The following is a 25,082-nucleotide window of genomic DNA, read 5'->3' as shown; positions in this document are numbered from 1 at the left end:
AGTTTCAGTGAAGATGATCATGAAAATGACACTTCAAATCTATAATATAACTTCAGTTTAACTCTAATCGCTTTAGTGATCACAGGCTTTGTGAAAACTCTTCTCTAAAAACATTCAGATCAACTTTTTGAAAGTTAAAGCTGATAAAGTGAATCAAACATTACAGAGAAACATATTCTTCTATTTCTAATGCTGTTTCTTTTAGACTCTTATTTGTCGTTTTCAGTCGATTCTTGTCTGTAAAACTAACACTTGATGACCTGAAATTAGTTTTTGTCTTCGTTTTCAACTTGTTAAAACAATACATTGAATAATTTATACTTTTTGTTCAATAAAACTGGATATTGAGACTGAGAATATCAAAGATGACACATTTACAGACAACAGTCTTTATGTTTCTGCATCGACTGAAAGTGGAACTTGATTGAGTTTTTCTGGCAGTTTGAAACTCAATGATATTTCCTTTATAAATAATTTAATAATCAAGTCTGTGAACCGTATGAACATCTGCATCTGCTTTCTGCCTTTCATACAAGACTGTGTGTGTGCTTTATCATTCAGGCATGATTTTATTACAGTTCAGTCAATAAATAAAATATAATTGTAACTTTATGTCTTTGTGTCATTTTAGTTTCAGGTCTTTCATTAGATCAGGGCTTTAACTCACAGTTTATAAGTAAACTTCAGTCAGTGGAGCATGAACACTCCTGCAGATTCATGATGAAACAAGAACATGCGGACAAATCATAGATATAGTTTTAGATAAATGTAATAAGATAAAGAGATAAGATAAAGTATTTAGTAAGTTAAAAACTCAATGAATGCTTTGTTTAATATCTACGAATAACTTGTGAAAGTGTGTGTGTGTGTGTGTGTGTGTGTGTGTTTGAGCAGCTGCAGTTTCAGTTCAGTCACTGTGACTCTGACTGACGGAGGTTTTTGTACGACTCTTTATCACTGTGTGAATGTATAATCACCCACACAATAACTACCAGAACTATGTACTCTGCAATGGAAACTCTGACAGTAATAATGTCCAGCATCTTCAGTCTGGACTCCACTGATGGTCAGAGTGAAATCTCTGTTAGATCCACTGCCACTGAATCTAGATGGAGTTCCTGACTGGAGGGTGTTGGCATAATAAATCAGGAGTTTAGGAGCTTCTCCAGGTTTCTGTAAGTACCAGGATAAACGATTTCCACTGTACACATCTCTGCTGGTTTTACATTTGATATTCACAGTTCCTCCTGGTTGTTCTGCTGTTATTGAGGGACTCTGAGTGACGGTGATCTGTCCTCTACACTCTGAAACACAACAAGAAGAAAATACACTCAAAACTTTGACAATATACTTGAAGAAATGAATTAATATCAAACTTGTGCTCCACAAACCTTGAGCAAACGCTGTGAGAGTCCAGATGAAGATGATGATGAAGGTCATGTTGATGAAGATTGTTGTGTGTGTCAGTGATGAAGTGTTAAACTCACAGCACTATAAACACTCTCACACACTGAAGATCTGATCAATATGCAAACACACTCCACATCATTTCCCTGAAGACAGTGTCACGCCTGGCTTTGCCGTGCTGGGTGTGCTCACTTCACCATGAATAGAATATGTTTGGGCCGTCTCTCTCCCCCCAGTCTGAAGGGGGAGCTGTCTGTTTCGGTCCATCTGACAGTAGCTGATGGGCGGGACTGTTTAAAAGCATCTCCTGCCAGTTGTTCTCGCTCTGCTCTGGGCTGCGCATCTCTGCTCTGCTCTGGCCTCCTGGCTGGTAGCAGCACCGTCCTACTCCTTTTTGCCTTTTTTGCATTACACATAGTTAACATTTTACTGATCTGCACTACACTTCTGATTAGTTTTCTTTTGTTTCTCATTTACTGATTTGATACATTTATTGATTCAAATTATGATTTCATTGAATAATTTAATGTTCTAATAAATTACTTTTGAATTAACTTAACAAACGGTGTGGTCTCCCCTATGTCATTGCTACTGTGAGCCAGGTAGTCGTGACATATGGGGGCTCGTCCGGGATTTGGATCCCGAAATATAAGTAGACTACTATAATTCGCAATATGTGTAGGCGTAGTTGCGTGGGTAGTGCTACGTCATTGGTTCACATTTTGTGAATGAAAAGTACCGGTGATCAGCTGATGGTAGTGATCTAATCAGCTGGCACGCGTTGTGTTTGTTTGTTGGGGAGTTCCGCATCGAGTGTTCAGTTAATGAATTGAATGTTACTTTAGCATTTTGATCGCTAAAATTTGTTTTTGGTTGTGGAAAAAGTTGGGAGTATGTGCGCAGATTAGAGCAATTTAACCAACCATATGTTGTTTGCTTAGTTTGAGTAACGAAGTGTGTTTGAAGGTCTACTTATGTTGCAGGATGGCATTTTACGGAGCCTGTTTTATCCCCAATTAGTGCGCTTCGGCGTTGTGGGTTTAGGTTGCTGGTCACTGAAGTCCGAACGAGGGCACCGCCGTGGAGCACCGGCTGAATTGACTTTTGTCGGGACAGTACGATTCCATCGGTATTGGTGAGTAAATTAGCCTTGTTCTTGGACTTAGTGTGAAGATAGATCAGAATAGTAGGGGGGTAAATGTTTAGGGGGAAACTCCGTTGTTGTCCTGTAACATGAGCTGCATTCCGCTTCGCCTGATTTAATTTGTGTGGTTGGAATTGTTTAATAACCCGAAAGACGTTAGGCTTAGTTTTCGTTTGTTTGGCTAGATGTAGTGCTATTGGGTGTCTTTTTTTTTTATAGATGATAGTCTGGTTTGATCGTTGATTGGTGACTTGTAATTTAAGTTGTAATAATGGGTACACTTGAGGCATTTTTGGATGTTCCTTCAGTGGCTTTGCTTGCAGCGTTGAATGTTAAACAATTGCATGGTGTGGCTAAGCACTATGAAATTGATTTAACATTGCCGAGGGGAGCTAAGAAGCATGAGCTGCTTGACTTCATTCGTGCGTGTTTGGTTGATAAGAACGTATTACCTGACGAGAAATTGCCGAAGCAATGTAGTCAGGGAGCGTCGGGTTCAGATAGTGAGCTCACTTCAGATGGTGAGCCCACTTCGAGTTTGATTGTAGGTCCACAGCTAAAATCCAGTGTATTAACATTTGAACAACAAGTCGAATTGTTAAAACTGCAACATGATTTGCAAGTGAAACAAAAGACGTTGGAATTGGAACAAGAATTAGCAAGGAAAAAATTAGATGACGAATTAGCTCAAAGGAGGCTTGATAATGAATTGGATTGTAAAAGGTTAGAAGCTGTACAGAAAGATAAAGATCGTGAGTTGGAGTGGGAAAGGCTTAAAAATTTAGAGCAGGACCGTGAGATTGAGCGTACTAGGCTGCAATTAGTAGCTGAAGGCAAACTTGGCAAATCGCAGCAGTCTGGCCTGGCCGGTATGACCAAGTTCCTGCCTAAGTTTAATGAGCATGATCCAGATGTGTTTTTTTCGTTATTTGAGAATATTGCTACTGAGCAAAATTGGAGTGATGAGGATAAAATTGTGTTGTTACAAACTTCGTTAATTGGCCGTGCACAGAAGGCATTTGTGGCTTTACCGTCTTCTGAAAAGAAGGTCTATCGATGCGTCAAGGCAGCTGTGTTAAAGTGTTATGAGTTAATCCCCGAGGCTTATAGACAACGTTTTCGATCATGGAAAAAATCAGATAAGCAAACTTACTCTGAGTGGGCTAGGGAATTAACCAGCTTCTTTCAACGGTGGCTTACAGCGGAAGAGGTTGATTCTTTTGATGAGTTGTGTGATCTTATGATATTAGAACAACTTAAAAACACTTTGCCTGATCGCATAGCCACTTATATTAGCGAACATCATGTGAAAACAGCAGCAGATGCTGCTGTTCTTGCTGATAATTTTTCTCTCATACACAAGGCTCCAGCTCGTGATTTTAGTCCGCGTTCTAACAGCAATTACAAAGAACGTCGCTATAGTCGTGTTAATACGCAAAGTGTTAATACGGACACATCTATGTTTTCCAATTCAATTGTACGTGGTAAACCATCGGATTTCGATCTTAAAACAGACTGTAACTACTGTTTTGGGAAAAATCATTGGAAAAAAAATTGCCCGGTGTTATTGGAGCATAATAGGGCGAAGGGTGATGGAGGAAAAGTTGGCCTCTGCGCCTCATCTGTTCCTGTTGTGTGCTCAGGGAGTAAAGCTAAGAAAATTCTAGCAAAGACATTGGATCGTGCGCAATGTACAGTGTCAAGTGTTAAAGGTTTGAGCAATGTACAATGTGATGAGCTTGAATTTCCTGTATCTAGTATAACGGATTATGCACCGTTTGTCACAGAGGGTTTTGTGTCATTGGTTGGAGACGCACATCGCGTTCCAGTGAAAATTCTGCGTGATACGGGTGCATCAGAAAGTTTCATTTGTCAATCTGTCCTGCCTTTCTCATCTGAGTCTGATACGCAAAATTGTGTGTTAATACGGGGAATTGGTCTCCAGTCATTTCCAGTGCCGCTGCACAAAATTCAGTTGTTTTCTGGTTTTGTGAGCGGGGAAGTAACCATTGCGGTGCGTCCTTCTTTGCCTATAGAGGGAATTGATCTGATTGTGGGTAATAACTTTGCTCATGACTGTGTTTTTCCTGATCAGGTCTCACCACCTCCCGTGGTTAAGACTGGAGCTTCTTTATTGGGTGAGTCAGATAGGTGTCAAAAAGATTTTCCAGAGGTTTTTACGGCATGCGCTGTGACGCGCGCTATGGCGCATAAGCAGGATGCAAATTCGTCTGATGCATCTAAGCACACGTCTGTTCAGGTATTTATTCCGTTGTTACCAGTACCTTTGTCTCGATTTGACATTGCTGAGGCTCAAAAGAGTGATCAGAGCTTACAGAAATATTTTGACTTGACTGCAGATGATAATTTAGATCGCTGTTATTTTGTGAAAGATGGCTTGTTGCTAAGAAGGTGGTCACCTACTGTGGGAACTGATGTGAGAGATCAGATTTTGCAGGTGGTGATGCCTGAAAAGTTTCGTGAAGTGGCACTAAAAACAGCTCATGGGGAGACAGCGGGTCATTTTGGGGTAAAGAAAACATACAATCAATTGTTAAAACATTGCTACTGGCCACGGATAAAGAGGGACGTTGCACGGTTTGTTCAAACTTGTCATGTCTGTCAGGTGGCAGGGAAGCAAAATGCTGTGGTTAAGCCCGCGCCTTTACAGCCCATTCCGTCTGTTGGTAAGCCTTTTGAGCATTTGGTCATTGATTGTGTGGGCCCCTTACCCCAGTCAAAATCAGGATGTGTTTATTTGTTTACCATCATGTGCCAGGCGACCCGCTATCCAGCTGCGTATGCTTTGAGGACCATTACTACAAGGTCTGTGGTGAAGTCATTGTCGCAGTTTATTTCAATATTTGGTCTTCCCAGAGTCATTCAAAGTGATCGGGGTTCAAATTTTACGTCAAAAACATTCGCAGCAGCTTTGAAACAGCTGCGTATCCAGCACAACTTGAGTAGTGCGTACCATGCGCAAAGTCAAGGGGTTTTGGAGAGGTTTCACGCCACTCTTAAGTCTCTATTGCGTGCATACTGCATTGAGATGAAACGGGAGTGGGAGGATGGTCTACCATGGCTATTGTTGGCGGCTAGAGCGGTTGTGCAAGAAAGCACCGGTTTTAGTCCCAATGAGTTGGTATTTGGTCACAAGGTTCGTACCCCATTGTCTGTATTGTCAAGTGAGCTGGATTCATCTGAACCACCCAAGAGTTTGTCCAGTTATGTGTATGGTTTCCGCCGCAGGTTACTTTTAGCATGTAAAATGGCAACTGAAAATTTGACTGATGCCCAAAGAAAAATGAAGCGAAATTATGACCGTAAAGCAGAAGCTCGTGTCTTTAGCCCAGGGGATCAGGTGGTGGCATTGTTGCCTATACCTGGTTCTCCTTTTGGTGCAAAGTATTCAGGGCCTTACAGTGTGGTTCGTCAAGTGTCAGAGACCAATTATGTGGTGGCTACGCCTGATCGTAGGCGAGCGACACAGTTATGTCATATCAATTTACTTAAGCCATATTATGCATCATCACAGTCACCTATTTGTAAGGGTGAATCGTCTGTCTTGGTCGTGGCAAGCACGTCTGTAGCTTCTCCAGAGTTAGAGGATGATGTGCAGGGCCCTGACGATTCCATGTTGCATGCTCGTCTCAATAATTCAGAGACGTTGGCCAAATTGGAGGGAGTTTTAGATCATTTGGATTTGCAACAGCAAGCAGAATTGAAAGCTTTAATCTTTGAATTTCCTTGTCTGTTCTCAGATACTCCGACCTGCACAACTTTACTCGAACATGACATAGAAGTCGGTGATGCAAAGCCAATCCGTCAGAGGTTTTACCGCACTGGTCCTGATAAGCGAAAAAGTCTGGATGATAGTGTCCAATATCTTCTGGAAAATGGTCTTGCTGTACAGTCGTACTCTAGCTGGGCTTCGCCCTGTTTGTTAGTCAAAAAACCTGATCATACGTACAGATTTTGCACGGATTACAGAAAAGTAAATAGTGTAACAAAACCAGACTCGTATCCATTACCTAGGATAGAAGATTGTGTTGATCAAGTCGGTGCGGCTCGTTATGTGAGCAAATTTGACTTGTTAAAAGGTTATTACCAGGTTCCTCTTACTCCTAGGGCACAAGAGATATCTGCCTTTATTACGCCGACAGGGCTCTACTCTTATACGAGAATGGCTTTTGGGTTGCGCAACGCCCCCTCCAGTTTCCAGCGGCTCATGAATCGAGTCGTTGCGGGACTGGAGGGGTGCGCTGTGTATATTGATGATGTGGTCTGTTATTCAGACACTTGGACAGTCCACCTTGCCCGCATACGTTCATTATTTGAGCGGTTTGCGGCTGCAAACCTCACTGTGAACTTAGCAAAGTGTGAGTTTGCTCAGGCTACAGTGGTGTATCTGGGAAAGGTGGTCGGACAGGGGAGCGTTCGGCCAGTGAGAGCAAAGGTCGTGGCCATTGATAAATTCCCACGTCCTACTACGAAGAAAGAATTAATGCGCTTCCTCGGTATGATAGGGTATTACAGGAATTTTTGCTGTAATTTTTCATCTGTCGTTGCTCCACTAACTAACCTGTTGAAGGGTTCAGTTAAATTCAATTGGACTGCAGATTGCCAACATGCATTTGAGAACGCCAAGTCTCTCCTGAGTTCTGCACCTGTCCTGGCTGCTCCTAGGCTGGAGGAGTCCTTCCAGCTGCAAGTGGATGCCAGCCAGGTAGGGGCAGGTGCCGTTCTTCTTCAAAAGGATGAGAATGGAATAGATAGACCAGTTTCCTATTTTTCTCGGAAATTTAATCGTCACCAATTTAACTATTCAACCATCGAAAAGGAGGCCCTGGCCCTTATTTGGGCACTCCAACATTTTGAGGTTTATGTTGGTGGTGGGTTACACCCTGTGGTGGTCTTCTCTGACTACAATCCTCTTACTTTCCTCTCTTCTCTTCAAAATACTAACCAGCGCCTTATGCGCTGGGCTCTTTTTCTACAGCCTTATAACCTGTCTATTATGCACATCAAGGGGTCCGACAACGTCATGGCCGATGCCTTGTCGCGGGCTCTTGATGATTGTTAAGGGGTGTCTATCTCTTCTCCGGTCTCTGGTTCTATTCTCTTGTCCCCTGTTTTTCCATTCTTAAATTGCTATCCAGGCGCCAGGATTTGCTGGGTGGGAAGGAGGGGGTGGGGGATTAGGTGAGCTGGGGGGTGAGTTTTGTCATTTCCAGTGGTGGCTGTTGTATTGAGGGTGTGGGTTAAGGGGGATTGAGAGTTTGGTTTAGTTTAACATTAGTCTTTCGGGGTAATTGGTTAAAAAGGGTAATGGATTTAGTCATTTATTGTTTTTGGGGGTATAATTGGGTTTGTTTCTGTTTCTAGTATTGATTAGGGGGAATGGTGTAACGAGTAGAATGTTGTTTTACAGAGTCCCATATGGGTCTCTGTTTTGTGGGGGGAGTGATGTCACGCCTGGCTTTGCCGTGCTGGGTGTGCTCACTTCACCATGAATAGAATATGTTTGGGCCGTCTCTCTCCCCCCAGTCTGAAGGGGGAGCTGTCTGTTTCGGTCCATCTGACAGTAGCTGATGGGCGGGACTGTTTAAAAGCATCTCCTGCCAGTTGTTCTCGCTCTGCTCTGGGCTGCGCATCTCTGCTCTGCTCTGGCCTCCTGGCTGGTAGCAGCACCGTCCTACTCCTTTTTGCCTTTTTTGCATTACACATAGTTAACATTTTACTGATCTGCACTACACTTCTGATTAGTTTTCTTTTGTTTCTCATTTACTGATTTGATACATTTATTGATTCAAATTATGATTTCATTGAATAATTTAATGTTCTAATAAATTACTTTTGAATTAACTTAACAAACGGTGTGGTCTCCCCTATGTCATTGCTACTGTGAGCCAGGTAATCGTGACAACAGTCACTCATTAACAGACACAAAACACAATCACTGAAGTGAGAACAGAGTAGATATATATATATATATATATATATATATATATATATATATATATATATATATATATATATATATATATATATATATATATATTTCTTAACATTTCATCTTCTACAATAGCCAAAATGTAAAAAAATTATATCATTCAGTTCTGAATAAATCTACAGGACAAACTTTAGTATATTAATCTGAATATCTGCTGTAAGAATATTTTTACTGTAGTTGGAGTGAAGCGTCGCTGTTAATCCCCAAATTTCACACCAAATCCATGTGTGTTCCTGCAGTTTATGAACAGACATGAGGATCATCACACACACGAGTCTCTGTCAGTCACTGAATAACTGAGTTTGATTGTGAGTTGGCGTCTGTCACAAACTGCTCTGAGACACGAAGGTTGAGGATCCAAATGCAGTTTTATTGTATGGGGCGCCGTTTGTAAAGCGGCTCACGCTGAAAATAACAGCAACATTTTTTCACATTTAGCTTCAAACAATGTTTAAAAAACTGGTATGAATTTTTGACGGTTACTTTTTAGCACATTTACAACAATATTTGTCAACTTAGAGATATTTTAAATAGTTAAATCTAATTATTAAATGTTACACCTAAATGTTAAATGTTAAATATAAATGCTAAATCTAAATCTAAATGTTAAATCTAAATGTTAGATCTAAATATAAATGTTGAATCTACATGTAAAATCTAAATCTAAATCTAAATGTTAAATCTAAATCTAAATGTTAAATCTAAATGTTAAATCTAAATCTAAATCTAAATCTAAATCTAAATCTTAAATCTAAATCTAAATGTTGAATCTACATGTTAAATCTAAATCTAAATGTTGAATCTACATGTTAAATCTAAATCTAAATCTAAATGTTAAATCTAAATTTTAAATCTAAATGTTAAATCTAAATCTAAATGTTGAATCTAAATGTTAAATCTAAATGTTGAATCTAAATGTTAAATCTAAATCTAAATGTTAAATCTAAATGTTGAATCTAAATGTTAAATCTAAATCTAAATGTTAAATCTAAATCTAAATGTTAAATCTAAATTTTAAATCTAAATGTTAAATCTAAATCTAAATGTTGAATCTAAATGTTGAATCTAAATGTTAAATCTAAATTTTAAATCTAAATGTTAAATCTAAATGTTAAATCTAAATCTAAATGTTAAATCTAAATGTTGAATCTAAATGTTAAATCTAAATCTAAATGTTAAATCTAAATCTAAATGTTAAATCTAAATTTTAAATCTAAATGTTAAATCTAAATCTAAATGTTGAATCTAAATGTTAAATCTAAATTTTAAATCTAAATGTTAAATCTAAATCTAAATGTTGAATCTAAATGTTTCGGGTGAAACTAAATATTTAACTAATATGCAAATTCAAAATGCCGGTAACCGGAAGTGCCAAAATAAAAGCTCGAGGAGGTCAGTGTGTGTTTATAGCATGGTTTATAGTGTCAAATAACGAATAAAAACCATCTCATCTGAGGAAATGGACTCTTGGACATGGATTATCGTGATAATAACTACCTAAAATAATAAACACGTTTGGAGAAACTGTATTTGAAGAGTAGGCTAGTGTCACTTTTATGAAAAGTGCGGGACTTATGACCTGTAGCCATAATAGCCAGCCACAAGGGGGCTCACTTAGACTGAATGTCATGTCATCACTCTGTCATCATCTCATCACGAAACTCTACAGTTACACATTCACTCATTACCCGCAGAGAGGCTTCATAGAATTTCATCCGGCGCTGCGTGTTCAGCTCCTCCGTCCACTCTCAGCCCCCATGACAGAAAAAAAAAAAAACACATCCAAGCGTCCAAGTGATCTGAGGGCGCGCGCGTTTCCTGGTGTGTGACGTGTGACGTGTGCGCGCTGCGCAAGCGCCGGAAAGCGCCGGAATTAAATGAGTTTTTTTTTTTTCTATCATGGGGGGGAAATGGTCATTTTTCCGCAGCGCCAGATGAAATTCTATGAAGCCTCTCTGCGGGTAAATAAGGGTTGATAGGTTAAAGAAGTATAGGAAAGTGTCAATGGTCCATTTCTGAGATAGGTGGCGGTAATGCACATATTTGTTTGCGATCCGCTGTAAAAAAAAAAACAAGAAGAAGAAAGCGCCAGAAGCGCGCGCGCCCTCAGATCACTTGGATGTGGTTGTGTACAAGAGGTAAAAACTATATAAATACTGTTCGTTTTCTCACACAAACCGCTCGTTTCGTATCTTAGGCCATCAATGTGTACTTACGATGGGGAATTGTTTAATTTGGACTTCACTGTGCATGCTCTTTGAGGTGGTGACCATAGACCTGCATTATATGACTGACAGACAAGAACGGTTTGACCTAAAAATATCAAAATTGAAACTACTGCGGAAACAAAGACACCTTCCTCTTGGATGCCCTTGAGGTAAGCTAAAACATACCAACATTTTATTTCAAAGTGAACTATCCCTTTAAGGAAAATGCCTCAAGAGGCTCGGGTGATTCTGTAGCCAAGATCGGCCCGTGATGCTGAACGTCCTCAAGACACTCGGCATCATGTATTTTTCTAATGTCAGGTTTATGCATCTTTTACTCTTTATCGCTGAGCATTTGATGTTTTATATTGATTATCTTTTAATTGATTATGTAATCGGCATGACACATTTACCTGACTAATAATTAATTGTTACATTTGGATTTATTCTGATTTACTCTGAAATGATTAACTCTGGTATTACATTAAGTCCATAACACCACAACTCTACACTCAGGTTAGTAACGGACTGACATCAGCCGAGGAGGAGCAGAGGAGCACGCCGACTGAAGATTCAGAGATCCGACTAACACATCGGCAAAGTCAATATATAGACTAATCTAAACAGGGTGAGCATTATTCTAACTAAGTGTACGTGTGAAACCACGACATAATTATACAAAGTTCCCATTAGAAGTAGTTAAGTTGGTCAGCTTAGTTCTAATGGTCGTGGCCTCTGGTTAGATATAATCTTACATTAATCAAAAGTGACTGAATTTCTAGATGAAGGATGTAATAGGAAACAGGAGACAAATATGATCACAATCAAAAAGGTCAAAAACTGATGAAGCTCCAGAAAGTGATGTTCAATAAGATCATATTGGGTCGTTTCTTCACCGTTGTGTGTGTGTGTGTGTGTGTGTGTGTGTGTGTGTGTGTGTGTGTGTGTGTGTGTGTGTGTGTGTGTGTGTGTGTGTGTTTGAGCAGCTGCAGTTTCAGTTCAGTCACTGTGACTCTGACTGACGGAGGTTTTTGTACGACTCTTTATCACTGTGTGAACACATAATCACTGTGGCGACTCTGACAGTAATAATGTCCAGCATCTTCAGTCTGGACTCCACTGATGGTCAGAGTGAAATCACTGTTAGATCCACTGCCACTGAATCTAGATGGAGTTCCTGACTGGAGGGTTTTTACATAACGAATCAGGAGTTTAGGAGCTTCTCCAGGTTTCTGTAAGTACCAGAATATACCTTCCTCCCCACCACTCCATCTGTACACATCTCTGCTGGTTTTACATTTGATATTCACAGTTCCTCCTGGTTGTTCTGCTGTTATTGAGGGACTCTGAGTGACGGTGATCTGTCCTCTACACTCTGAAACACAACAAGAAGAAAATACACTCAAAACTTTGACAATATACTTGAAGAAATGAATTAATATCAAACTTGTGCTCCACAAACCTTGAGCAAACGCTGTGAGAGTCCAGATGAAGATGATGATGAAGGTCATGTTGATGAAGATTGTTGTGTGTGTCAGTGATGAAGTGTTAAACTCACAGCACTATAAACACTCTCACACACTGAAGATCTGATCAATATGCAAACACACTCCACATCATTTACCTGAAGACAGCAGAAACTCTCTCATTATGTTTGTGCAACAGCTTTGTATAGATGTTTATTCACTTGTTGCATTATTTTGGGCTGAGCTAAAACACAATAATGAGTGATTTGATGAAGACACTAAATGTTCTTGATTGACTGTAATAGTGGAGAACAGCTGCGTTCAGCAGAGAGACGGAGGAGAGAAACACCTGTTGTTTGAGCATCGGTAACTCAGTGTTTGTTTGTTCTTTATCTCTCAACATTTGAGACATGGTTTCCACATTTGTCTGCTAGAAATATAACTCACTTGGACATGTACAACACAATCACAGATTATGTGAGTTATTGTCAAACACAAAGAGGTCGTTGTTGAGACATAACCCTGTCCTGTTGAAACTCAGGCTGGGGATCGATGGAACAATGAGAGATAATTTACTGAAATAAGATCCACACAATCTAAATGTGTGCAAGAATGTTTTTGAAGAACAAAGAATGTTAAGTTTTGAATAAAATCAACAATTTTAAGTAACAAAAGATTTATTGTATTTTTTAAGGACTTCAAATTTAGCACAAAAACAACTGTGTGTGTGTTTGTGTGTGTGATCATGTGTGTGTGTTCTCAATTCCTGTCACACAACAGTTCAGTCACTAGCTATGGTGCCATCCTCCTATTTTATGTGAATTTTGGGATTGACTATTTTGATATTGAAATTCACAAACTAATTCACAGAGTGCAATGCGCCTATAAAATACCTAGGAAAGATATTCCATATTTCATAATTTCAGTAAACTATCCACATATTAAAATAATAGCTGATACATTCAAAGTCTCATATTTAAATAAAATAAACTCATATATCCTAAAACCCCTTAAATGTCTCTGATCGCCCATAAACACTGATCTCAGTAAAACTGCAGTATTTTATCTTGTAAAAATAACAGTGAAGTTTCCACACAATGAAGCGCTTTATTTCAGTGTTGAGCAATAACATCTTTATGAATGTTTAAGTGTGTTTGACTCGAGACTGAAGTGTTGCTGTGAGAGATCTGTCTTCTGCTCATGTGAGACTCAGACGCATCGCTGGATTCATAATTAATGCGTCCAGAAAACAGTGAATGGTCACAGACAGACTGATTGTGGGACGGTGGAGCGTCTGATCATGTTAAATACGGTTTCTCTCTTTCACTGAATCAGTTCATCTGTGACTCTTGTACATGATGATCTAAACAGCAGCTTTATGGAAGATGATTAATAAACTAGTCAAGCAACAACATGTTTATGATTCACTTTACAGTATGAGTGTATGATTAAGAAGAAAAAATGTGTGTGTGTGTGTGTGTGTGTGTGTGTGTGAGCAGCTGCAGTTTCAGTTCAGTCACTGTGACTCTGACTGACGGAGGTTTTTGTACGACTCTTTATCACTGTGTGAACCACTGAATGCTCTCAGGCCAGTATAAACTCTGACAGTAATAATGTCCAGCATCTTCAGTCTGGACTCCACTGATGGTCAGAGTGAAATCTCTGTTAGATCCACTGCCACTGAATCTAGATGGAGTTCCTGACTGGAGGCGGTTTGTTATATAAATCAGGAGTTTAGGAGCTTCTCCAGGTTTCTGTAAGTACCAGGCTAAGAAATCTCCATTACTATTCCAGTGCACATCTCTGCTGGTTTTACATTTGATATTCACAGTTCCTCCTGGTTGTTCTGCTGTTATTGAGGGACTCTGAGTGACGGTGATCTGTCCTCTACACTCTGAAACACAACAAGAAGAAAATACACTCAAAACTTTGACAATATACTTGAAGAAATGAATTAATATCAAACTTGTGCTCCACAAACCTTGAGCAAACGCTGTGAGAGTCCAGATGAAGATGATGATGAAGGTCATGTTGATGAAGATTGTTGTGTGTGTCAGTGATGAAGTGTTAAACTCACAGCACTATAAACACTCTCACACACTGAAGATCTGATCAATATGCAAACACACTCCACATCATTTCCCTGAAGACAGTCACTCATTAACAGACACAAAACACAATCACTGAAGTGAGAACAGAGTAAAAATTGTTTTTCATATTTGATCTTCTACAATAGGCAAGATGTTAAAAATTACAGAATTCAATTTAGTTCTGAATAAATCTACAAGACCAACTTCAGTATATGAACCTGAATATCTGCTGTGAGAATATTTTTACTGTGAGGAGCAGAGGAGCACGCCGACTGAAGTTTCAGAGATCTGACTAACACATCGGCAAAGTCAATGTATACTCAGAACTGTAGAGGTTAATAATGGGTTTAGCGTTTAGTGGCCATTTCCATAACACCAAAAAGGAGGACACTTTGCGGCATTTAGTGAGGCAAGAATAATTGCATAGGACTATGGTGTACTTGCAACTACAATACAATTTTGTCCATTATATCGATGGTATCATGATACAGTGATTCTGAAATAGTCTATTCGTTGCCAGAGAATTTGATCTACGATATATCGTAATGTAGACCTATGTGTAACAGAAGTGGCAAAAAAGTGTTTGTTCACAGTATTTGTATTTATTCAAGACATTGTGATGTCTGTTTCAAAAACTGACCACTGAGATGAACCTGTCTTGCAAAGTGCGCAGTGCCTGAAAACATAACATTTCTGGACTTCTGGAAATAACAGAAATACTTAAACAAATAATGAATGCGAAAATGAATTAAATATACATTTCAGTTCTTAAAGAAGTTCCCCCTTCTGCAGCAGCTCAGGCGACACCAGCTCCTCTAGGGTCATCATGGCCAAATTCGTGCTCTTTTGTCCATTCCGAATTAAATGAGGTCTGACGTTTCGGCATGTTAACGTTATGATATGAGGTAGCCAGCACGTGGACTCCATGACGTGGAGGCTTGTTAACGTTTTTAACCCATGATATATCAGATATTTTTCTGACAGCGCTTTCAGCCAATCGTTTGTTTGGCCAGAGATCTTACGCTGCTGCGTCCCAATAAAGATTCTAGAGCTGGGGTTTTTAGGCCGATTCAGCGCAACTCCAAAAATGAGTGTCAGGCTTGAGGCTGCGCCGGACAGGGGGCTTAAAATCCGGACGTATGGCCACCAACAGAGTGTTGTTAGACCAGTCTAAACAGGGTGAGCATTATTCTAACTAAGTGTACGTGTGAAACCACGGCATAATTATACAAAGTTCCCATTAGAAGTACCCTTACGAAAAAGAAGTTTATTCATGTGTGCTATTAGTATACTTCTTTTAATCTAAAAATAAGAAAGTATACTTTCAGTCTACTTTTTATGTACTTCTCAGAAATATACTTTATGTACTTCTGAGAAATATACTTCAAATTGCAGTTAAGTATACTTGACTTATACTGACAGAGAAGTCTAGTATATGTGGCCTATACTTGTTGATCGAGATATACTTAAAAGTATAATTAAGTATTCTAAGTATTCTTGGCTTGTACTTGTGTTTACTATTTTGATTGAGTAGCTTATTAATTATTTTTTTTTAAACATAATATTACACACCATCTTATAAACTAACATGTTCAGGTTTATATAGTAACAAGCTTTTGGGTGGAATAGTTTATAGAGTAAATAAAATAAGCATGGAAAATAAGTTTATTCAAGTGTTCTATTAGTATACTTCTTTTCAACTAAAAATAAGAAAGTATACTTTCAGTCTACATTTGATGTACTTCTCAAAAATATACTTTATGTACTTCTCAGAAATATACTTAATTACACTTAAGTGTACTTGACTTATACTGAGAGAAAAGTCCAAGTATATTTGGCCAGTACTTGTTCTCAATCTTTTGATCGGGATATACTTAAAAGTTTAATTATTCAAAGTATACTTGGCTTGTAGTTGTGTTAACTCTTTTGATCGAGTAGCCTATTAAATATACTTTTTTTACATAGTTTTTCATATACAGTCTTATGAAACTTTGTTTGAAAATATTGATTAAAATAATGATATAAAACAGATATGTTTCTAATTCTGCATATCTGAATTTTTGGGTAGGCTAGTCCACTGGTGCACATAGGAATTTACTCTAATTCTACTTTACTCTTTCCCACCATTGACTGAATTTTCCAGCTATCCATGTTTTCACTGTTATATGATAGGGGGCGCTATGACACATCTTCTAGTACAGAATATCCGGATCAAAACACAGGAGAAGAAGAAGCTGAAACAAGTAATAGAAGATTGCTCACTCAAATGTAAAATAATGTGATCATCAAACATTAAACGGCTTGTAAATCAAAACTACTTAATGTTTCCAAATGAAATGAAGCGTAGGCCTAACCCATGAAGAGAAAACGACTGAAGCTGTGGGGGTGTTGCACTCTAAGATCTATTATTAATAAAAGGCGGCAACTATAGAGCAAACTGAAATCACTCAGATCGCAAATGTGTCACTGATCTATAAGAGCACAACATCTCTTTCTGAACTCTATAATTATTAAGAGTGTCAGATTATTTTATATGGTTTTATTTCAGATTCAAGTGTGACGATGTTATTTCAGATCCTCCTTTGAGCAGCTGCAGTTTCAGTTCAGTCACTGTGACTCTGACTGACGGAGGTTTTTGTACGACTCTTTATCACTGTGTGAACCATTGAATGCTCTCAGGCCAGTATAAACTCAGACAGTAATAATGTCCAGCATCTTCAGTCTGGACTCCACTGATGGTCAGAGTGAAATCACTGTTAGATCCACTGCCACTGAATCTAGATGGAGTTCCTGACTGACGGGTGTTTGCTCTATAAATCAGGAGTTTAGGAGCTTCTCCAGGTTTCTGTAAGTACCAGGATAAATAATTTCCATTGTACACATCTCTGCTGGTTTTACATTTGATATTCACAGTTCCTCCTGGTTGTTCTGCTGTTATTGAGGGACTCTGAGTGACGGTGATCTGTCCTCTACACTCTGAAACACAACAAGAAGAAAATACACTCAAAACTTTGACAATATACTTGAAGAAATGAATTAATATCAAACTTGTGCTCCACAAACCTTGAGCAAACGCTGTGAGAGTCCAGATGAAGATGATGATGAAGGTCATGTTGATGAAGATTGTTGTGTGTGTCAGTGATGAAGTGTTAAACTCACAGCACTATAAACACTCTCACACACTGAAGATCTGATCAATATGCAAACACACTCCACATCATTTCCCTGAAGACAGAAGATACACTCACACTATGTTTGTGCAACAGCTTTGTATAGATGTTTATTTACTTGCTGCATTATTTTGGGCTGAGCTAAAACACAATAATGAGTGATTTGATGAAGACACTAAATGTTCTTGATTGACTGTAATAGTGGAGAACAGCTGCATTCAGCAGAGAGACGGAGGAGAGAAACACTGTTGTTTGAGCGTCGGTAACTCAGTGTTTGTTTGTTCTTTATCTCTCAAAATTTGAGACATGGTTTCCACATTTGTCTGCTAGAAATATAACTCACTTGGACATGTACAACACAATCACAGATTATGTGAGTTACTGTCAAACACAAAGAGGTCGTTGTTGAGACATAACCCTGTCCTGTTGTAACTCAGGCTGGGGATCGATGGAACAATGAGAGATAATTTACTGAAATAAGATCCACACAATCTAAATGTGTGCAAGAATGTTTTTGAAGAACAAAGAATAATCAGTTTTGAATAAAGTCAACAATTTTAAGTAACAAAAAATGTATTGTATTTTTTTGAGGACTTCAAATTTAGCACAAAAACAACTGCTGTGTGTGTTTGTGTGTGTGATCATGTGTGTGTGTTCTCAATTCCTGTCACACAACAGTTCAGTCACTAGCTATGGTGCCATCCTCCTATTTTATGTGAATTTTGGGATTGACTATCACATAAAAAAAACGTTGGATGGAAATGTCGAGATGAACATCAATTCTAAAAATGTGCAGAAAAAATCGTATGTGCTCGACTGAGGTGATGATGTTTTTATCCGATAAGAAGACATGCACATAAACTATAATGGAAACATATTCATAAATCCCTCAATGTGCAACAAAAACTCACATGATTTTGTCTTAACAGGGAATGTGATTGATAACTGGAATCATCTTAAGGGTTTGGTTGTAATATTTTTAATGAACTGTTAAAACTATCCTCACCGCAAACAGCCGTAACATAGCTAACTGTTTTAGCATGTGGGTTTGAAGTTATGAGTGTAAAGCATCAAATTAAACTAGAGAAATATCTACTTTAGATTATGCAAGTCAAATGATCTACAATACAATGATTGTTCGGCAAAAAATAATCTTTATAAAAATAATCATTTTTTACTTTTCCTCCTGAAAAATTGTTTTTGGTCATAAAACGTACAATGTTGATCACAGTCACATGATGCGGTGTGTGATATTGATGACATCACCATAGCTCTGACGTGTCAAACTGACCCAGTGTTACAACTCCGGTCTCCCCTAAATGTGAAATGAAGCTCTTGGGGTTTGAACATGATCTGCTCTATTCTGAGACCATCACAATCACTAAACCTGACAATGCAAATGAGATTTTCACCTCAAACTCACAGTTTCACTCTTTTACTGGTTCAACGCTCTGAACTGGAGCAGTTTCACTTCTGCTGATGGAGGGATGAGACCGTTATGAAGTTTGAGTGGTAGATTATATGACTTGTATGACTTATATAACGTAATGAGACTCTTCACTGGTAGATCACGTGTGACTGGACTAGAGGAGTAAATGTAGATGTTGATCTGATTCAATTCACGATTCATAGGTTTTTGATTATTTTTAAGAAAGATTTCTTTCTTATTCACTATGATATATTTTGAATTGAAATTCACAAACTAATTCACAGAGTGCAGATAAGTTTTCAATTTAAGAAGATAAGTTTTCAATTTAGATTTAAAAATAGCAATTGAAGGTGCAAGGCAATTGGGTCCATAGACGAGGGGCGGCAACAGCAAAGGCTCTATCTCCCTTAGATGTTAGACAGGAGCGAGGGATAGATAAAAGAGCCCCGTCTGAAGATCTTAAAGATCTAGTGGATGACAGAGGAGCAAGACGATCTCTTAAGATATAATGGAGCTTGATCATTAAGAGCTTTAAAAACATATATAAGATATAATGGAGCATTAATAATGGAGAGCTTTAAAAACAAACAACAGAATTTTAAACTGAATTCAAATGGATCGGGAGCAAATGAAGCGAAGCTATAATTGGGGTGACATGATCGTATTTCTTTGTCCCGGTCAGCAGCCTTGCAGCATTTTGCACCATCTGGAGGCGTGCAAGTGATGATTGAGGAAGACCCAAATACAATGAATTACAGTAGTCTAAGCGTGAGGTAATAAAAGCATGAATAACCTTCTCCAAGTCTTGGAATGACAAAAATGATTTAAGTTTGGAAATTGACCACAATTGATCAAAACTATTCTTTACAACAGAATTAATTTGTTTAGATAAACATAATTCTGAGTCAAGATTGACTCCAAGGTTCCTGACCTGAGAGGAAACTGAGGGGAAATGGTTACCCAGCTCCTTAATAATAGGGCCAAAAACAATAATTTCTGATTTGTCCTCATTAAGTTGGAGAAAGTTAATTGATAACCATTCCTTAATGTCCCGGATGCAATCCATCAAGGTCTGAATGTAACCGCCAGCTTTCAACGGCAGATACAGCGGTGTATCATCGGCATAAAAATGGAATAAAACATTGTGCTTCTTAATAATTTCCCCCAACGGACGCATATATAAGGTTAAAAAGAAGTGGACCCAGAATAGAGCCCTGAGGTACTCCACTAATAATAGCAGCAGAAGATGAAGAGAACTTGCCTATCTCCACAGAAAAAGACTTGTCTTTAAGATATGATCTAAACCACTGTAAGGCTAATACAGAATAAATGCTCTAAACACCTAAGAAGAATATTATGGTCTACAGTATCAAAGGCAGCTGTAAGATCAAGTAAGATCAATACAGCATTTTTACCAGCATCAACTGTAAGTAAAATGTTATTAATCACTTTTAGCAAGACAGACTCTGTGCTTTGATGGGCAGTAAAACCAGATTGAAAAGGTTGTAATAACTTGGCTGCATTTAAAAACAAGTTCAATTGAGACAGCACAACTTTATCTAAAAGTTTTGATAAAAATGATTATTTAAGACAGGCCGATAAATATTAAAGCAACCCTCATCCAGACCTGTTTCTTAAGCAGAGGCTGAACAACCGCATGCTTAAACTATTTAGAACTAGATGAATTAATCAACACTTGGACGCTGGGGCCAATAGGAAAAGCTGCTTTTAATCTCTGATGGAATAGTGAGAGATTGAGTGGGGTGGTAGTTATCTTTGTAAACTCCACCCTCTGGCCCAAAAACCGGTGTCGTGGTCGAAGGGAATTCAGCGTGTATGTGAATTCAGGCGCTTCTGGAAAAATCACTTTAATTTATTAAACACTCTCAGAAAAAAAGGTACAAAAGCTGTCACTGGGACAGTACAGTACCCTTCAAAAGGGTTCTAATATGTACCATTTAGGTACTAATATGTACACGTTTGGTACCAATATGTACCTTTGAGGGACTTATATGCACTCTTTAGGTACAAAGGTGTACCTTTTGAAAAGGATACCGCCACAGTGACAGCTTTTGTACCTTTTTTTCGGAGAGTGAACAGTTGATTTCTAATTTTAATTCTGACTCCATGAATAATTTAATCTGACTTCAAATTTAAGTGACTCTTTGTTTTTTCAAATTTTCTATCTTAACAGCTGATCCTCAGATTAGTTGTGATTTAATTTAGAACAAGGATTATTCTGGGCATCTCATAATCTCAAATATTCATTCATTAAGGACCCGGTGTCGCTTTGAGACGTCACGTCGCAAATGTGCGCTCACGATCACAAACTAGCCAGTCCTGAAATAGTCAGAGGATGCAGTGCAACTACTTTACCCTAAGCGGCCTCTCACTGCTGACTCATAACAAAGGTGTAATTTTTTTTTAATATTTGCGAGCTTGCAACGTGCTAAGTCAGTGATAGTCAGAAATCGGAAGGTCTCCTTAATGATGTGCCCCATGCTCCATTCATAGTGCCTTCGGTTTGATCTATCCTGGACAGAGACAGAGAGATGAACAACCATATGAGAATAGATAAACCAACAATTATCTAAAATAATGATCAAAATCATTTCTTATCATTTCTGAAATTAAGTTCATTTTTGTGTTTCTTCACTGTTGAGTGTGAGAGTGTGTGAGCAGCTGCAGTTTCAGTTCAGTCACTGTGACTCTGACTGACGGAGGTTTTTGTACGACTCTTTATCACTGTGTGAATGTACGATCACTCCCACAATTACTATAAGAATTTGCTCTGCAATGGAAACTCTGACAGTAATAATGTCCAGCATCTTCAGTCTGGACTCCACTGATGGTCAGAGTGAAATCACTGTTAGATCCACTGCCACTGAATCTAGATGGAGTTCCTGACTCGAGGCGGTCTGCATAACGAATCAGGAGTTTAGGAGCTTCTCCAGGTTTCTGTAAGTACCAGAATATATAATGAGCTCTACTGTAATAAACATCACTGCTGGTTTTACATTTGATATTCACAGTTCCTCCTGGTTGTTCTGCTGTTATTGAGGGACTCTGAGTGACGGTGATCTGTCCTATACACTCTGAAACACAACAAGAAGAAAATCACCAGAATAAATGAATGATCTTTGCTAAAACAAGTAAATGTAAAGTAGTAAATGCAGTGAAAGTGAGTGTCACCGTTGAGGAGCAGCAGCAGAGAGCAGAAGATCAGTGTGTGTGTCCTCATCTTTACTGGGAATGAGTGAAACTGAAGGACAGAGATGTTGGATGAACAGTCTGACTGACAGACGCTGATATTGAGCTTCAGTCTCAGGGGTGGGACACAAATTCAAAGCCGTTTCCTCTCAAATGAGTCTCAGTCACGACAGAAGAGCAGAAATGAGGAATATGACAATGTTCAGAAGTTCATTTTCCCTCATCAAACACTCAATAATAGTTTGTTTCTCTGTGATTCACTCTTGGCAGAAAACTGGATGTCGGCAGTAAATAATCAAATCAGTTTAAAAATAATAATTATTAATTATTATTATTTTTAATCTAAGGTGGAAACAGGCTTGAATATTTCTTTTTCTGATCTGTCGTCTGCTCTGCTTTGTGTGTTTCATACACAACTGTATGAGTGCTTTATCATTCAGTCATAATTTTATTACAATTCAATCAACATAGTTTGAAATAAAATAATAACTTCATGTGTTTGAGTCCATTTGTCTTGTTTTCATTTCAGGTCTTTCATTGGATCAGGGCTTTTGCTCACATATTAATAAACTTCAGCGAAGCATTAAAACACCTGCAGATTCATGATGAACCTCACAGAGATTATGATATAGATTGAAGATAAACATGGGGAAGCGAAATAAACCTAAAATTCTTGGGACAGCAGCATGTGTCCAAATTTTAATCTTAACCGTTCTATTTCATCAGAAACGATCTGTAAACAGGGCTTTAAGTGTAAAATACCGAACTTGTCCTTTAATGTCAGTAAGTTAAGGGGTGTATAATGCCCTTTTCACAAGATGTAAAATAAGTCTCTGATGTCCCCAGAGTGTGTGTGTGTGAAGTTTTAGCTCAAAATACCCCACAGATATTTTTATAGCATGTTAAAATCATCACTGTTTGAGGGTGAGCAAAAACACACCGTTGCAAATGAGCTGCTGCTCCCGGCACAGGGGGCGGAGCTTCAAGAGCTGGTGTGTGTGTGTGTGTTAGCAGTTCCAAAAATTTCAAAAACGTTAGAAAAGTGAAATCATAAATAAATGTATTAATAAAGTAATAATTCCAGCGCTCAATAGGAGGGAGAGGCTTAGATATGTATTCGACTTATTGATCAGTGCAGAAATAGACCGCTTTCTATGAAACCAGTGTTTTCATCATTTAAGTAGCCTATATTAAAATAATATGGTAAGAAATGCCAGTTTCCAATATCATGACGCTGTTCATCACTCACACTAACAAATCAACGCATTTCATCGAAAATATCAACGCATTGTGCAGCATATTGCTGTAAAACCCACTGAGGAAAACCTTTCAGAGGTGAGAATTGTGTTTATATGTAGAACTCAATAAGCAATATCCATATCCAGAATTATCACATTAATGATCAAATAAATGCTGTGAAAAAATGTGTGTGTGTGTGTGTGTGTGTGTGTGAGAACATACATTTACATGGGAACATGTATGTTCAATATATGTACACAATAATTAATAATATTTTAATTTTTTTATATAGCCATGGTCAATGCATATATTGCAGTATATTGAAGAATATAAGCACTACTGTAGTTTCCCATATATGGAAATGTATTAAATGTAATATATAGCATTATATTTTACAGTATATTCCCATATATTTTTGTTCTGTAAGGGCAGGGACACTGGTGGGCTTTGTCTAGTTGTTTCTCTCAGCGTATGCTTTTATTTCTGACCTCTATAATCTAATAAAGAGTTTAATTTAGATGGTTTTATTTCAGATGCAAGTGTGACGATGTTATTTCAGATCCTCCTTTGAGCAGCTGCAGTTTCAGTTCAGTCACTGTGACTCTGACTGACGGAGGTTTTTGTACGACTCTTTATCACTGTGTGAACCACCGAATGCTCTCAGGCCAGTATAAACTCTGACAGTAATAATGTCCAGCATCTTCAGTCTGGACTCCACTGATGGTCAGAGTGAAATCACTGTTAGATCCACTGCCACTGAATCTAGATGGAGTTCCTGACTGGAGGGTGTTGGCATAATAAATCAGGAGTTTAGGAGCTTCTCCAGGTTTCTGTAAGTACCAGGATAAACAATTTCCATTGTACACATCTCTGCTGGTTTTACATTTGATATTCACAGTTCCTCCTGGTTGTTCTGCTGTTATTGAGGGACTCTGAGTGACGGTGATCTGTCCTCTACACTCTGAAACACAACAAGAAGAAAATACACTCAAAACTTTGACAATATACTTGAAGAAATGAATTAATATCAAACTTGTGCTCCACAAACCTTGAGCAAACGCTGTGAGAGTCCAGATGAAGATGATGATGAAGGTCATGTTGATGAAGATTGTTGTGTGTGTCAGTGATGAAGTGTTAAACTCACAGCACTATAAACACTCTCACACACTGAAGATCTGATCAATATGCAAACACACTCCACATCATTTCCCTGAAGACAGTCACTCATTAACAGACACAAAACACAATCACTGAAGTGAGAACAGAGGAAAAATAGAAAGTTTTTCATAATATTTGATCTTCTACAATAGTCAAAATGTTAAAAATGCTATTAAATTCAGTTCTGATTACAGACCAACTTCAGTATTAATCTGAATCTCTGCTGTGAGCAGATTTAAATTTGAGCAACAGTGAGACATTTAAGATTATTTACACTTTTACCAATAATTGGAATATATATATATTTTAAATATACTTTGCTACGAGTATTTTTCTAATAATCTGTTAGTCTGCCTTTACATTGCTTTAATGTGTAATAATTGTAACATGTCACATCCATGCGGAGTGAATCCAGCATTTAATATAGCCTCGGGCGATGACGTCATCGGCGCGCACCCGCGACGCGAGGCTATAAATAGATGAGCCACAGGTGCATCATCAGGATATTTCGTCATCAGAGGCCATTCTGTGTATGTGTGCGTCAGAAGC

At 38.3% G+C, this 25,082-nt stretch overlaps 3 gene segments (V, D, J or C); all 3 read right to left on the bottom strand.

Annotated features, from left to right (window-relative positions):
- Positions 1 to 13,445: 13,445 nt before the first annotated feature.
- Positions 13,446 to 14,401, bottom strand: LOC308686679 (Ig kappa chain V region 4135-like). The segment is given in 2 exons: positions 14,219 to 14,401; positions 13,446 to 14,131 (listed from the first exon to the last, which is right to left on the bottom strand).
- Positions 14,402 to 14,550: 149 nt separating this feature from the next.
- On the bottom strand, positions 14,551 to 18,484 carry LOC308686680 (Ig kappa chain V region 4135-like). The segment is given in 2 exons: positions 17,391 to 18,484; positions 14,551 to 17,303 (listed from the first exon to the last, which is right to left on the bottom strand).
- Positions 18,485 to 22,909: 4,425 nt separating this feature from the next.
- Positions 22,910 to 25,031, bottom strand: LOC308686681 (Ig kappa chain V region 4135-like). The segment is given in 2 exons: positions 24,424 to 25,031; positions 22,910 to 24,336 (listed from the first exon to the last, which is right to left on the bottom strand).
- Between the last annotated feature and the right edge of the window lie 51 nt (positions 25,032 to 25,082).

The sequence above is a fragment of the Scardinius erythrophthalmus genome, assembly GCF_964197995.2.
Source record: "Scardinius erythrophthalmus genome assembly, contig: HAP1_SCAFFOLD_645, whole genome shotgun sequence".
NCBI lineage: Eukaryota > Metazoa > Chordata > Actinopteri > Cypriniformes > Leuciscidae > Scardinius > Scardinius erythrophthalmus.
Note: the sequence above shows the minus strand (reverse complement) of the source record. Positions and strands in the feature narration are given on the sequence as shown.